The following is a 14,674-nucleotide window of genomic DNA, read 5'->3' on the forward strand; positions in this document are numbered from 1 at the left end:
CTCTGTCGCCCCTGGTGTCTAGACTGGGAAGTGACCATGGGTGCCTTCTCCTGCGAGCCCGCGCAAGGGAGAGTTAAAAGGGAGACCAAGGAACCGGCGAATCCAGTTCCGCGAGCCTGTGGCCTTAGGGGAGGGATCTAGCTTCACCTTGCAGAACCACAGTGACCTCATTTCGGGAGGTTTTCTCCTGAACCCATCGTTCACTGCGACATTTAATTCTCTGCCGCAACCCAGAAGACACAAGAGGGGATATGTGTGTTTATAGTCCCTCGACGAAAGCCAGCACGAGATAGGCTTGACCCTCTTGGTTTCCTTTATTATTAAAATTGTTGATAGAATAAAGCCCAAATTGCGTTTGTCAAATTGATTTAGAGTCAGAGTCACAGGCACATTTGGGGGGCGTCGGAGGCAGGGTCTCATGTAGCCTTGAACTTCTGTGATCCTTTTTCTCCGCCTTCAGAGAGTCCCAACACACAGCAAGGGATAGGGCTTTTTGTGTTGTTTTGGTTTGGTTTTTAGATTTTATTTGTTATGTATACAGTGTTCTGTCTGCATGTATGCCTGCAGGCCAGAAGAGGGCACCAGATCTCATTACGGCTGGCTATGAGCTATGGCTCCCAGGAATGGAACTCAGGAACACAGGCCTCTCTCTTAACCACTGAGCTATCTCTCCAGCCCCAGGGGTTAGGGCTTTTTGCAAGCTAAGCAAATACTGCACCATTTGAGCCACCTCTCTAGCCCCTCAGTCTCTTCAAAGTCTTTATAGCCCAGCCTGGAGATTTATATGGCGCTGGGGATTGACCCAAACATTTAGGCAGACACTTTACTAACCCCACCTCACCCGCTATGTATTTCTTTGCATGCTTATGGTTTGTGTCTCTCTCCCACCCAGAACATTAACTGTCCAGGAAGCATCTTCCCTGGGGAACTGATCTGGTGAATTCCTGTTTGAGTTTCTTTGCCCATTGCTGTGCAAAAATACTCTGACAGAAGTATTAAATTTAAATTTATAGTTTACAATTTAAAGGAGACAAGCTCTGTTCTGGCCCGCAGTTCAAGGGCACCATCCATCCTGGTGGAGAAAGCAAGCTGGCAGGAAGGAGCTTGAAGCAGCTGGCCCCATCACATCCACACCTGGGAAACAGTGAGAGCTCTGAATGCATGCTGCGGCTCACTCCCTTTCTCCACTCACACAGTCCAGGATCCCAGTAGGGGATGGTGGCACCCACAGTGGGTGATCGTCCCACCTCACCTCAGTCAACTCAAGCTAATCCTCCCGAAGCATGCTCAGCAGCTCATCACCCAGGTGATTTAGCTCTGTTCAGTTGACAGTACTGCTTATCACAATCTCCTGAGACCTACAGCAGCTGCTGGTGTCCAGAAGGTGCTGGTGTTATGGCAAAAACGGCACCTTTCCCCCAAGTGGCCTACAGGCCATGAGGGCCAGTGGGTCCTAGGCAGGGAGCTGCGTGGCGGGTGAGAGCCATGTGGCAGGTGAGAAGCAGAGACCTATTAGGCACGCCATGCAGAGAAAGTGGGTAATTATTTAGTGGGTTATGGAGGAGAAGGGGAGAAGGGAGAAAGGGGTTGAGGGAAGAAGTACAGAGAAGGGAGAGAGGCAGAAGCTGTCTCTTCAGGAGAGACAGGGAAAGGAAGGGACTCAGGCTGGGAGCAGAAGGAAGATCTGCTTGCCTCAGCAGAAGGGGGAGGGATGGGCGGGGCTTGTCTCTCAAAGGGACAGGACAGACCATTACATTCCCATCTCTTTTTTTATAATAAAAAGGTGGGAGGTTAGGCACAACAAGTTAAAAGAATTGGGACGGCTGATTCTCAAGACTGCTTCCTGCTTTTTTGTGGGTGTCTTGGGGGGGTGAACCTGAGAAAGCTGGGTGCTGATTACATCCTGGCATAGCTGGTCTCTTTGCTGCTGTCCGGTGTTTGTGGTATGGAACTGTCTGGTGTCTCTTAAACCTGTTTAAGGTATTGGCAGAAGAGAGGACAAAGTTAAGTTTACAGGAAAAAAATTAGGACCAGGGAATTGAGAGAGGTGTATCTGACCTGTTTAAGGTGGATCCTTCTATTCAGCCCTCTGGAACTTACAAGAATCTTTTGGGTTTATGGAAACGTAAATTTTAAACTGCAGCATATTTATATCAGAATGACTGTAATAAAAAGTATCTTTAAGACTACGAAAGGCAGCGTGAAAGAGAATATCTTATTGAAATTTGTTTGTTGAGATTGTCCTTTAAACCGACAAAACCTCTCAGCTATCAAACTGCATCAGAGATCTTTGAGAAGGATAAAATTTTACTTGAGTTACTGATAAAAAAAGACAGTGAACTTACTTGGTTGGCACCCAGAGCTACTCCTTAGGGTCCTCCATGGTCACTGAAGGTCATATTTGCCTTTTGCTGTTTAGCACAGGGCCTGCCAGGCTCCAGAAGATCCTGTAGACTAAGAAATCTGTAGGAAGACAAGCCTACCTTGACCTGAGCAACTAGGCTGTCGATTCCAGTGATTCTGTCCATTGTCTGGTGATCTTCAGTTTAGGTAAAAGGCAGTTTTTCCCAGTGGTCAGCACTTGGCAGTTGAAGCGAATTGCAGATGGATGTTGTTCTGTGCCCATTTGTCTTCTGTCTTCTTTGGAGGAAGTAGAGTGCTGCTGCTAGGAGCCAACCTGTCTCTTTTTGTTATGAAAAGTTTCTAAACAATTAAACATTTAAATGCCACATTCCCCAGATCTCTGAGCAGCTGAGGGCTGTTTACCAGGTATAGATAAGTTATAGAATCTGCCTGGAGAGCTGGGTCTGAGCTTGACTGTACTGGCTCTCAACTTAACAGGTAAAGCAGAGTTGGATTAAGTGACTTAAAAGTACATACCAGGGGCTGGAGAGATGGCTCAGTGGTTAAGAGCATTGCCTGCTCTTCCAAAGGTCCTGAGTTCAATTCCCGGCAACCACATGGTGGCTCACAACCATCTGTAATGAGGTCTGGTGCCCTCTTCTGGCCTGCAGACATACACACAAACAGAATATTGTATACATAATAAATAAATAAATAAATAAATAAATAAATAAATATTTTAAAAAAAAAAGTACATACCAGTTTAAAACATGAAGTTTATTGCTTTGTAGTCTGGAATGAGGTACAATGAACAGATAGTTATAACATTTAACAGTAAACATAGGTGCATTTAAGTTACATGTATGCACACACTCAGTGAACAGGAATTGGGCAAAGTAGATTATCTTGGTGGGCCCTACCAAAGGCATGCCACTGTACAAAACACACATGTAACAGAATCAGCAAAAGGAATTTAGAGACAAAAACTTAAGTAAACTGGGTGATAAGGCAGGGTATACCTCAGTAAACATGGCAGGACTTGGTCACCTGACCTGGCCATCAGTTAAGATGGTGGTGAAGTCACCTGACCTCAATCAAGATGGTGGTGGTTATGTGTAGTATGGAGACATCACGGTTTTTGAGCCGCAGGAGATTTAAACATAATAACAAGAGAGACCTAGAGACATGATCCGCCCTGTTGCCGAGCCACTGCACCACAAGCCACGGCAGGGAGCAAAGGCTGGAACTGAAAACGGCTGCCTCGTGGATCTGACTAATCTTGTCATTTCCGCAGGACCAGCGGTAGTGGTGGCAGGGATAGTTTGAAGAAAAGTGGAGCCTGTGGGACACCAGCAGAGCATTCACAGGCGGGTGGCTGATAGTTTGAGGGTTTATACCAAAGATGAAAATGTGAAAACCTGCGAAAACAGCGAACAAACACCGCAAGGCCTATAGAAGGACGTCTCCTTTCTGCAGGCAGGGTGTTAAAGCCTGACTGGCTCTGGTCTGGGAGACTAGAAAGCCAGAGGCTAGAGGCCCTCTGAGTGGTCTCTCATGGTGGGACCACTTATGAGTGGTCCAAAGGAAAAAAAAGAAAAAGAAAGGAGAAAGAAAAATCTGAGGGACCCTAGGCCCCAAATCGAATGCATCGCACAGCGTGTGTAGTGCTAGCTAGTGTGGGAGGACTGACTCTGGGTTGTCTGATCATGCTTTTAGCTATGGGAAGCAACCAGAGAAGAATGTCAGCGAAGGGCTCAACTGCAGCCATGAAGGCTGTGGTTAGGGGCTGGAAGGGGAAAACTCACCACTGAAGCTGCTGGTGTGCGTAGAGGTTGGCGTTTAGGCAGAGCTGTTGTGAAGAAGCCCGTTTCCCGAGCCCAGGGTTCCACGTGTCCTCAGCCAGCCCGAAGGAACGTGGAGAGAGCCTGACCGAGTCATAAGCACCAAATGTTATGGTAAAAGTAAAACGCTGTGGGTCCCCCAATGGTGACAGTGGACCACTGCGGGTGGTTTAGGGAAGCAGCGGGTGGGGGAGACCATGGCGGGCCTTGTGGGCAGCCAGTTCCACCACCTGAGGCCTCTGTGGGTCCCAGGCAGGTGGGAGGTGGCAGGTGGGAGACCAGGACATGTTATGGTAAAATGCCCACGTCCCCAAGTGGCAGCAGTGGGCAGCAGGCATGGGACCATGGCAGGCCATGAAGGCAGTTGGTCCCAGGCAGGAAGCTGTGTGGCAGGTGAGAAACAGAGACCAATTAGGCATGCCATGCAGAGAAAGTGGGTATTTATTTAGTGGGTTATGGAGGGGAAGGAGGGACGGGGAGAAGGGAGAAGAACAGAGAGAGGAGGGGGAAGGGGGAAAGTAAGAAGAAGGGAGAGAGGCCCTCTTTGGGAGGGAGATGGAAAGGAAGGAACTCAGACTGGAAGCAGAAGGAAAATCTGCTTGCCTCAGTGGATGGGGGGGAGTGGGAGGGGCTTCTCTCTCTCTTTTTTTTTTTTGTTAGAAACTTTTATTACAGTTTAATTTATCTTGTGGGCATGGAGATCACAGGGAAACCTGGAGGAGTTAGTTCTCTCTTCTTACCAAGTGAGTTCCAGGGCATGAACTCAGGTGGCTGGACTTAGCTGAGGTGCCTTCATCTGCTGAGCAGCCTTGCCAGTCCCTGAAATGTGGATTAACATCCTCATCTTGCCAGATTTGGATTTAAGAACTACCATACGCCAGAGGTGGTGGCACCTTTAATCCCAGCACTCTTTTTTTTTTTTTTTTTTTTTTTAAAGATTTTATTTATTATGTATACAGTGTTCTGTCTGCATGTACACCTGCAGGTCAGAAGAGGGCACCAGATCTCATAGATGGTTGTGAGCCACCATGTGGTTGCTGGGTCTTGAACTCAGGACCTCTGGAAGAGCAGACAGTGCTCTTAACCTCTGAGCCATCTCTCCAGCCCTAATCCCAGCACTCTTGAACATCAGGACAGTCAGGTCTCCACAGAAAAACCCTGCCTCAAAACAAACAAACAAACAAAACCCAACCAAACAAAAAGAACTACCACAGTGTCAGTACATCAGATAATGGGAGAAAGAGGCAAAACACATGGCACTAGGACTGGGGGTAGTGAAGTCCAGGCATCACAGACAAACCCATAACAAGGATGACCCAGCTTCTACTGCCTAGTCACAGACCACTTGACCTTGGTAGTCTTGCTTTCCTAATATTTTAGCTTGAAATGTAATTACCAGAACCTTGTCAGATTCAACCTATGTGCCCCGACTTGTTCCTTTCCACAGAACTGTTTCCAGGGTCCCTGTAGTGTAATGACATATGGCTACATGTAGGTGCTGGGATCAGAATACACTCCAGCCTTCTGCCGTGCCTCCTATTGCTGCCAAACACATAGACAGTAAAATCTGCTCGCCTCCACACCTACCTCCTATACTGACTAGTAATATACAACGTTAAGAGAAGCTAGGTCAGTCAGGTAGTAGTGTACATGCCTTTAATCCCAGCACTTGGGAGGCAGAGGCAGGTGGGTTTCTGTGAGTTTGAGGTCAGCCTGGTCTACAAGAGCTAGTTCCAGGACAGATGCAAAAGCTACAGAGAAACCCTGTCTCAAAAAACCAAAGAGAGAAAGAGAGAGAGAGAGAGAGAGAGAGAGAGAGAAAGAGAGAGAGAGAGAAGCTAAATCAAAGGGCCTCAAAACAACCAGGTGGTGGTGGCACATGCCTTTAATCCCAGCACTCAGGAGGCAGAAGCAGGCGGATCTCTGTGAGTTTGAGGCCAGCCTGGTCTATAAGAGCTAGTTCCAGGACAGGCTCCAAAGCCACAGAGAAACCCTGTCTCGAAAAACCAAAAAAAAAAAAAAAAAAAAAAAAAAAATCAAAACAAAAACCCCAAGAAGACTGGTACAGGGCTTGCCTACTAGCACAAGACAAATAAAATGTATCCAACAATAATACAACAGAAACATTTCACCCTCTCTTTGGGACTTGCAGCCAAGAGGATCATTCAGTTATCCTTTGATACATACTGATTTTGAGGCTGGTCTGGGCTGTGGGAACATGTCTCAGAGACAAATCAAACAACAACAACAACAAATCAAATTTCAGAGACAGCTATCTGTGAGTTGAAGGTCAGACTGTTCTTCATAGCCAGTTCCAGACCCTGTCTCAAACCAAACCCAAACCCACAACAAACAAAAAACCCAAACAAGCGCATTTCAGCTACAACTGCAAAGGAATAGTCTGAGGTTGGCCACTGTGGTACACGATCGTAGTCTCAACCTCAGAAGGCTGTTTAGGAGGATCGTTTTTTAAATGTGCGTGTTTTGTCTGCACACATGTCTGTGCATCACATGTCTGCCTAGTGCCCGAGGAATCCAGGAGAGAAAGGTCAGATTCCCTGAACTGGAGTTATAGATGATTGTGAACCCCTATGAGGATGGGGAGTCGTGAATCAAGGCTCTCTGGAAGGGAAGAGCAGGCCGTACTCTTGAATATTGAGCTATCCAGCTCCTGGAAGGTTCACTTTTGACCATGAAAAGGAGGGAGTGGGCAGGGCTGGTCTCTTAAAGAGACAGGACAGACCATTACAGCTGGATAGTGTCTCAAATCGTGGCACCTGTTCACGTGGTGGTCCAGACACCAAATTCTCAGCACACAGGAGATTTTATTTACCCGGAGGGGACAAGCAGGGGTGCTGCCTCTAGGTCAGGCGAAGACAGCAGCAGCAAGTGTCTCTGCAGGAGAAAAGGAGGAGGAGGTCTGTTAGGGTGAGTTTGCTACATCCTGACTGAACATGTTAGTGTAGCCAAGTGATGAATTTTGATTTGCGGGGCCTTGGTGTCAGCCTCAGGAATGAGTAAGGCATAAGGAAGTGGCCAAATAAGAGAATAGACCTTGGTGGCTAGCTTTAGGAATGTAATCTAATGGTTTAGCAAGGGAGAGGGAAGTGGGGAGGGGAAGACCTGCTGGCACCATGTTTGCCATGCTCGGGCCTGTTAGAAAGCTCTTCACACATTGCATTTGGATCTGAAGAGAACCGAAGGAGGCCTACTCGCCTCCTACCATCCTTTCTCCTTCTTTCTTTCCCCTCCAGGCAGGCCATAGAAACTAGAATTCTTCACACCCAACCAAGGTGAGTCATAGAGACTAGCAACCCTTTCCAGAATCTGTTCACTAACCTGGCCCCCCACAAACTCCCCAACCTTCTGGGGAGGACCCCAGTCAGAAGGAGGTGTTCTCACCTACCTGCATCCAGCTAATAGTAGGCTGAGACCTTCATCTCAGAAAGGGCCTGCCTCCCACCCTGGAGGAAGAAGGGCGGCTGGACCTTGAGGGGCTCCCCCATCACACTTCCTCTGTCAGCCCACACTTGTCTGGTTGCATTCTGCATGACTATTTCTGCTTTGTCAAACTGGAGCATGAAAATGGAGCGCTAATCCCAGCACTGAGGGAGGCAGAGGCAGGAGGATCTCTGTGAGTTCGAGGCCATCCTGGTCTACAGAGTGAGTTCCAGGAAAGCCAGAGATACACAGAGAAACTCTGTCTCAAAACAAAAACAAAAAACAAACAAAAAAAGAAAATGAGTGCTCACTCAGGGTCTTTGGGCCTTTCTTCTAAAGTGCACTGTCGCCGGGCAGTGGTGGCGCATGCCTTTAATCCTAGCACTGGGGAGGCAGAGGCAGGCGGATCTTTGAGTTCGAGGCCAGCCTGGTCTACAAGAGCTAGTTCTAGAAACTACAGGGAAACCCTGTCTCGAAAAACAAAACAACAACAACAACAACAAAAAATAAAGTGCCCTGTCATAGAAAACTGATTAAATAAATTTGTTACACTTTCTGTCAGTTTTATTTCAGGCCTAGCCAGGAACTCCAGGAAGGCTGAGGAAGCTTCTCCTCCCCTGCCATGCTCGATAAATATGCACCGAAAAAACAATGCCAGTACCCAGCACTCTGCAGTGATCTTCCGTGGGGGTGGACGGCATCTGATTCTCTCTGGAACCAGAGATTCAGACAGCTGTGAGCTACCATGTCGATGCTGGGAATTGAACCTGAGTCCTCAGGAAGAGCAGCCAGTGGTCTTAACCACTAAGCCATCTCTCCAGACCTCCCCCACGCCACACACCCTTTTTTTGGTTTTTCGAGACAGGGTTTCTCTGTGTAGCTTTGGATTCTGTCCTGGAACTCACTCTGTAGACCAGGCTGCCCTCGAACTAACAGAGATCCACCTGCGTCTGCCTCCTGAGTGCTGGGATTAAAGGCGTGCGCTGCCACTGCCCGAGTAGGCCTCCCTTTTTAAATCTGAAAAAATTTATTACAGGTTGGATCTGGAGAGATTACTCAGCCCTTAAGTGCAGTTCTTGGTACTCACATTTGTTGGCTCCAGTTACTCCAGGCCCAGGAAGATCTGACACCTTCGGCCTTCTGCACTCTTGTGTACATACCCCCACACAGATCACACACACACACACACACACACACTTAAAATGAAATCTTCATAGTGACGCACACCTTTAATCCCAGCACTCGGGAGGCAGAGGCAGGTGGAGCTCTGTGAGTTCAAGGCCAGCCTGGTTTTGAGTTCTAGGATAACCAAGGCTATATTGACACTACCTCAAATAAAACAAATCTTTTAAACATCATAACGTGTTTATTTACACGTGTATGTATACAACATGGCCCATGTGTGGAAGAGAGAGGACAACTCTCAGGAGGGGATCCTTCCACCTTACCATGGGTTCCAGACTCAGGTACTCCTCTTCGTGGCTGGTGCCATTCATCACAGAGCCATCCTGCTGGCTCCACACCAGGCTTTCTGTGGCTCTGGCTACTAAACCTAGGGCTTTGTGCATGCTAGACAAATCCCCTATCTACTGAGCTACATCCCCAGTCTGGCATTTAATCATGAAAGACAGCTGCAGAGGGAAGCAAGCTCAGGGTTGGACCTGCCCCTTTCTCTTCTCTCCCTCAAGGCACCCACCTTCACCTCCCTCGCTTGCCAGACCTGCACACTAGCGCTTTGTCTCCCTGCCACCTTGTCGGACAAGGGTCCCAAGGACGGCAGGAAACACTTGGAGAAGGGCCAAGGAAGGACTTCCTTGCCGCTCTGTCACAGTCGCAGCTGCCGGGGGCCAGGGTCGCCGCAGATGTAGAGAATCTCCGAGTTGGCAGAAATCTCTGGCCTCATCTGAGTATCCAGAGCTTTTGGATCATTTTAAAAAACAGATATCCAGGGTGAGAAATTTGCTTACAAGACGAGGTGAAGCTCAAGGTTTTTTTTCGGAGCCTGAACTTTATAAGCAATTTAGGGACAGCTTAAAAAAAGAAATTGAGGCCAACCTGGTCTAGATAAGAGAGCTCCAGGTCAGCCAGGACTCCAAAGAGAGCACCTCTTCTGTCACTCTCCTATATACACACAAAGATGTCACCAAGCTCAGCATTCTGGAGGCAGAGGCAGGTAGATCTCTGAGTTCTAGGCCAGTCAGGGATATACAGTGAGTCATGTCTCTAAATAAACAAGTAAGTAATAAGAGAAAGAAAACAGGGCTGGAGAGATGGCTCATCAGTTAAGAGCACCTCCTGCTCTTCCAGAGGACCTGAGTTTGATTCTCAGCACCTACGTCAGGTGGTCCACAGTCACCTGTAGTTGCAACTCTGGGGGATCTGACATCTCACCTATATTCACCATACATGCAGTGGTGGTGGCGGTGCACGCCTTTAATTCCAGCACTCAGGAGGCAGAGACGGGGCACACTGTGAGTGCCAGGCCAGCCTGGTCTATAGAGCAACCAGGGCTACACAGGGCAACCAGGGCTACACAGAGAAACCTTGTCTCCATAACAATAATAATAGCAACAACAAAAAAATTTTAAAGTAAAATTAAAAAAATATTTTTTAAAGATTTACTTTATTTATTGTGTATACAGTGTCACATGTATGCCTACTCACCAGAAGAGGGCACCAGATCTCATTATAGATGATTGTGTACCACCATGTGGTTGCTGGGGATTGAACTCAGGACCTCGGAAGAGCAGACAGTGCTCTTAACCTCTGAGTCATTTCTCCAGCGCCCCCCACAAATTATTTTTGAGTACAAACTTATAGACTTATTTGTAATGAGAAATAAATTCCGATAAATATAAGCTTTGGAGATGGATGTGGAGGTGCACATGTTGATTTCAGCACTTGGAAACTGAGACAGGAGGATCACTATGAGTTTGAGGGTAGCCTGAACTGCATAGTGATTTCCGGACAGCTTGAGCTACAGAGTAAAATTTTATCTCAAATCAGCAAACAAAACAAAAAAATAGAACCCAAGACCAAACCCAGGCTAACCTATAAATGTGTGTGGGTTTTTGTTGCTGTTTATTTGGGTTTTGGTTTGTTTGTTTGCTTGTTTGTTTGTTTTCTTTTCTTTTTGAGATCGATTCTATGTAACTAATCTCTAATTCTCTAACTGGTCTTTCTATCTTAGTCTCCCAAATTCCAGGGTTACAGGCTTACGTAGCCTATTTTATTATAATTAGAACAAGTCTATTATAATCAGAACATTTAATCAGAACATGATTTTTTCTCTACCTCCCTGCCATGCTACTAATTCTTTTTTGTACATTTTTGTGTGTGTGTGTGACATGCTTGTCATGTAGCAAGGATTTCATTGTATTTCCCATAGAGAGAAAGATCAATCAGCCTTTGTGGACAGTTGATCAAAAAGGTTTTGGGCTGGTGGCTTAGCCGTGAGGACACTCGCTTCCAAGACGGACAGCCTGAGTCCCATGCCCGGGTCCCACATGGTGGAAGGAGAGAACTGGATCTGTCGAGTTGTCCTCTGATCTCTACATATGACACTCAAGCACCACCCTCATCATCATAATAAATAAAGTATAAAGCCGGGCGGTGGTGGCACACGCCTTTAATCCCAGCACTCGGGAGGCAGAGGCAGGCGGATCTCTGAGTTCGAGGCCAGCCTGGTCTACAAGAGCTAGTTCCAGGACAGGCTCTAGAAACTACAGGGAAACCCTGTCTCGAAAAACCAAAAAAATAAATAAATAAATAAAGTATAAGTGGCCACTCCAGAATTGCTGTGTTCCTTCCTTCTGCCCCACGGGACACTTGAAGTTGCCTGTCACTGCCGGGCTGGAATCTGGGTTGTGTGAGAGCCCTGTCTGCCTGCTTCCTACATCACTGCTAGGCCCTGCTCCCAGCAGAGGCTTCAAGGAATGAGCGGAAACAACTGGTCCAAATCTGGTTCACACCCTTGACTTTCTCCTCACTCTCTTAGATCTCAACCCATAATCCTTTTAGGCTGAGGAACTCCATACAGCCTTGGCGAAGGGTCGAACAAACTGCACTCTGCAGATCAACCAAACCCAGAAATTCAGTCCCTTTTGATCTGGCAAAGCCCTCCCCCTAGTGCAGGTCATGTCTTTTTCTGATGTACACAGAAGTGCTGGTGGCCCAGCACGAGTCATGCCTGGATCTGCCTCGGTAAGGGAGCTAACCTCTCTGGGTGTCAGTTTGTCCATCTGTAGAATGGAGACAGTAGCACATACTTCAGAAAATGCTGTAAGTAGCCAGGTCTGATGGCACAGGTCTGTCATCCCAGCAACTCAGGACATCCTCCTTGGACTAGAGTGGGTTCAAGGCCAGCCTGGTGACCTAGTTAAATCTAGTCTCTAAATAAAAACATAGGGAGGGCTGGAGAGATGGCTCAGAGGTTAAGAGCATTGCCTGCTTTTCCAAAGGTCCTGAGTTCAATTCCCAGCAACCACATGGTGGCCCACAACCATCTGTAATGGGGTCTGGTGCCCTCTTCTGGCCTGCAGGCATACACACATACAGAATATTGTGTACATAATAAACAAATAAATATTTTTTTAAAAAAAAGAACATAGGGAAAATGCTGGGGGTATAACCTAGTGGTAGGACCTTTGCCTAGCAAGTGTGAGGTCCTGGGTTTGATCTCCAGTGTTGGTGGATGGGATGCTCTTGCCAGAAATCACTGTCCAAAGTGCAGCGTTCAAGGATCGCCATGCAGCTTTGTTTACGGAAACTCGGGATTAGAAACAACCTAAGTGGGTTGGTGAGATGGCTCAGCGGGGAAAGGTGCTTGCTGCCAAGACTGAGGGCCTGAGCTTGATCTCTAGGAGTTACATAATGGAAAGAGAGGACAGATGTCTGAAAGTAGTCCTCTGGCCTCCAGTTATAGTGTGAGATACACACACACACACACACACACACACACACACACACACACACACACTAATGAAAGAAAGTAAGAAAAAAATAAACAATCTAGGCATCCACTAGTGGAGACTGGCTCTAAACAGCCCAGGGGAGGAGCTGGAGAGATGGCTCTGTGGTTAAGAACACTGGCTGGGTTTAATTTCCAGCGTTCATGTTCGTGTCAGCTAACAAAGTCCATAACTCTGGTTTCTCTTCTGGTCTCCGTAAGCACCAGGCACACACATGTGCACACATACACATGCAGGCACAATACTCACACACATGCCGTAAAATTAAAAAACAAAACAAAACCAAAATGGTCCAGGGTAGATGCGGAACAGCTTTCAGGATATATTGTTCTTACGTATTTGTGTATTGTTTGGGTCTCAGGCACCTAGGCTGGTCTAGAACCTGTCATGGACCTAAGACTGATCTGACTGACCTGTTTCTACCTCCTGAGTTCTGGATTGCAGGCGTGCATCACCACATCAGATTAAAAAGGAAAAGAGCCCAAAGGCAGCATAGCACATGTTTGCCCTTTTCTCCGTGGCTGTTAAATGTTCCTGCAAGGAAACACGAGATGGTGTGGGCTTCTGGGACCTGGAGGCTGAGGTAGAACCTGTTTTTCCATTTATTTATTTATTTATTGGTTGATTGATTGATTGATTGATTGATTGATTGATTTTGTTTTTTCGAGACAGGGTTTCTCTGTAGCTTTGGAGCCTGTCCTGGAACTAGCTCTTGTAGACCAGGCTGGTCTTGAACTCATAGAGATCCGCCTGCCTCTGCCTCCCGAGTGCTGGGATTAAAGGTGTGTGCCACCACTGCCCAGCTCCTGTTTTTCCTTTTAAACTGGGTGTGGTGGTTTGAATGAGAATGGGCCCTATAGGCTCACATATTTGTATGCTCGGCCCCCAGTTAGTAAAACTGTTTGGGAGAATTAGGAGGTATGGCCTTGTTGGAGGAGGTGCGTCACAGGACATGGGATGGGCTTTGAGGTTTCAAAAGCCTAGGCCAGGTCCAGTATCTCTCTGACTGCAGCCCAGAGTGTAAAGGTGTCAGCCATTGCTCCAGGGCCATAACTGTCTGCTTTCTACCATGATGGTCATGGACTAACCCTCTGAAAGGGTGAGCATGTCCCCAGGTAAATGCTTTCCTTTTGTAAGGGTTATGGGTGTCTCTTCAAGAACAAGACAAGCTGTGTGAGGCTTATTTCCCCTTTGTAAAAGCAAATTGTTTTATCACCTTTTATGAATATTTGCATGCATGTGTGGATGCCCATGGAGGCCAGAAGAGGGCGTCAGATCACCTAAACTGCAATTACATCTGGTTCGGAGTCACCTGATGCAGATACTGGAGATCAAATCCCGGTCCTCTGCTTGCAAAAGCAGCAAGCTCACTTAACTGCTGAGCCATCTCTCCAGCCCCCAAGTATTTCCCTTTTAATCCCGCGGATGCCTTGAATTATTTTTGGTTTTCTTTTTTGTTTTGAGGTCAACATTCCCTAATTTATAAGCTGTTTTGCCTCCTGGATTATGCTCTTAGTGGCCACCAGGAGGCAGCAAACACTTTGTCTTTCCTGATTCCTCATGTAGCCTGAAGAGGTAGTGGCTCAGCCCTGCCACAGGACTGCAGACTTCAGAAGTTGATGCTTGTGTGGTCCAGTGGTGGAGCCCTTGCCCAGCATGTTCAGGGCCCCAGAGCTGATCTACCTCTAACACCATCAGAAAAAGGCCCAGAGGTTAGGGCCTGCAAGCAGAAGCTGGCACTGTGAACTTCAGCCCCCCCCCCCCCCCCCCCCCGGCTCAGACTTGTAGAACCGCTCATGTGCTGTACAACTTGCACAATTAATGTACAAAATATTCTTTTCAAATATTACATAATTTTTTAAAAAAGATTTATTTTACGTATATGAGTACTCTATCTGCATGTATGCCTTTATGCAGAGAAGGGCATCAGATTCCACTATAGGTGGTTGGGAGACACCATGTGGGTCCTGGGAATTGAACTCAGGACCTCTGGAAGAGCAGCCACTGCTCTTAACTGTTGAACCATCCTTATGGCCCCCATCACTAATTTTTTTAAATGGTAGTAAAAATACCTTTAAA

Source organism: Arvicola amphibius, chromosome 9 (genome assembly GCF_903992535.2).
Source record: "Arvicola amphibius chromosome 9, mArvAmp1.2, whole genome shotgun sequence".
In the NCBI taxonomy this organism is placed as follows: domain Eukaryota; kingdom Metazoa; phylum Chordata; class Mammalia; order Rodentia; family Cricetidae; genus Arvicola; species Arvicola amphibius.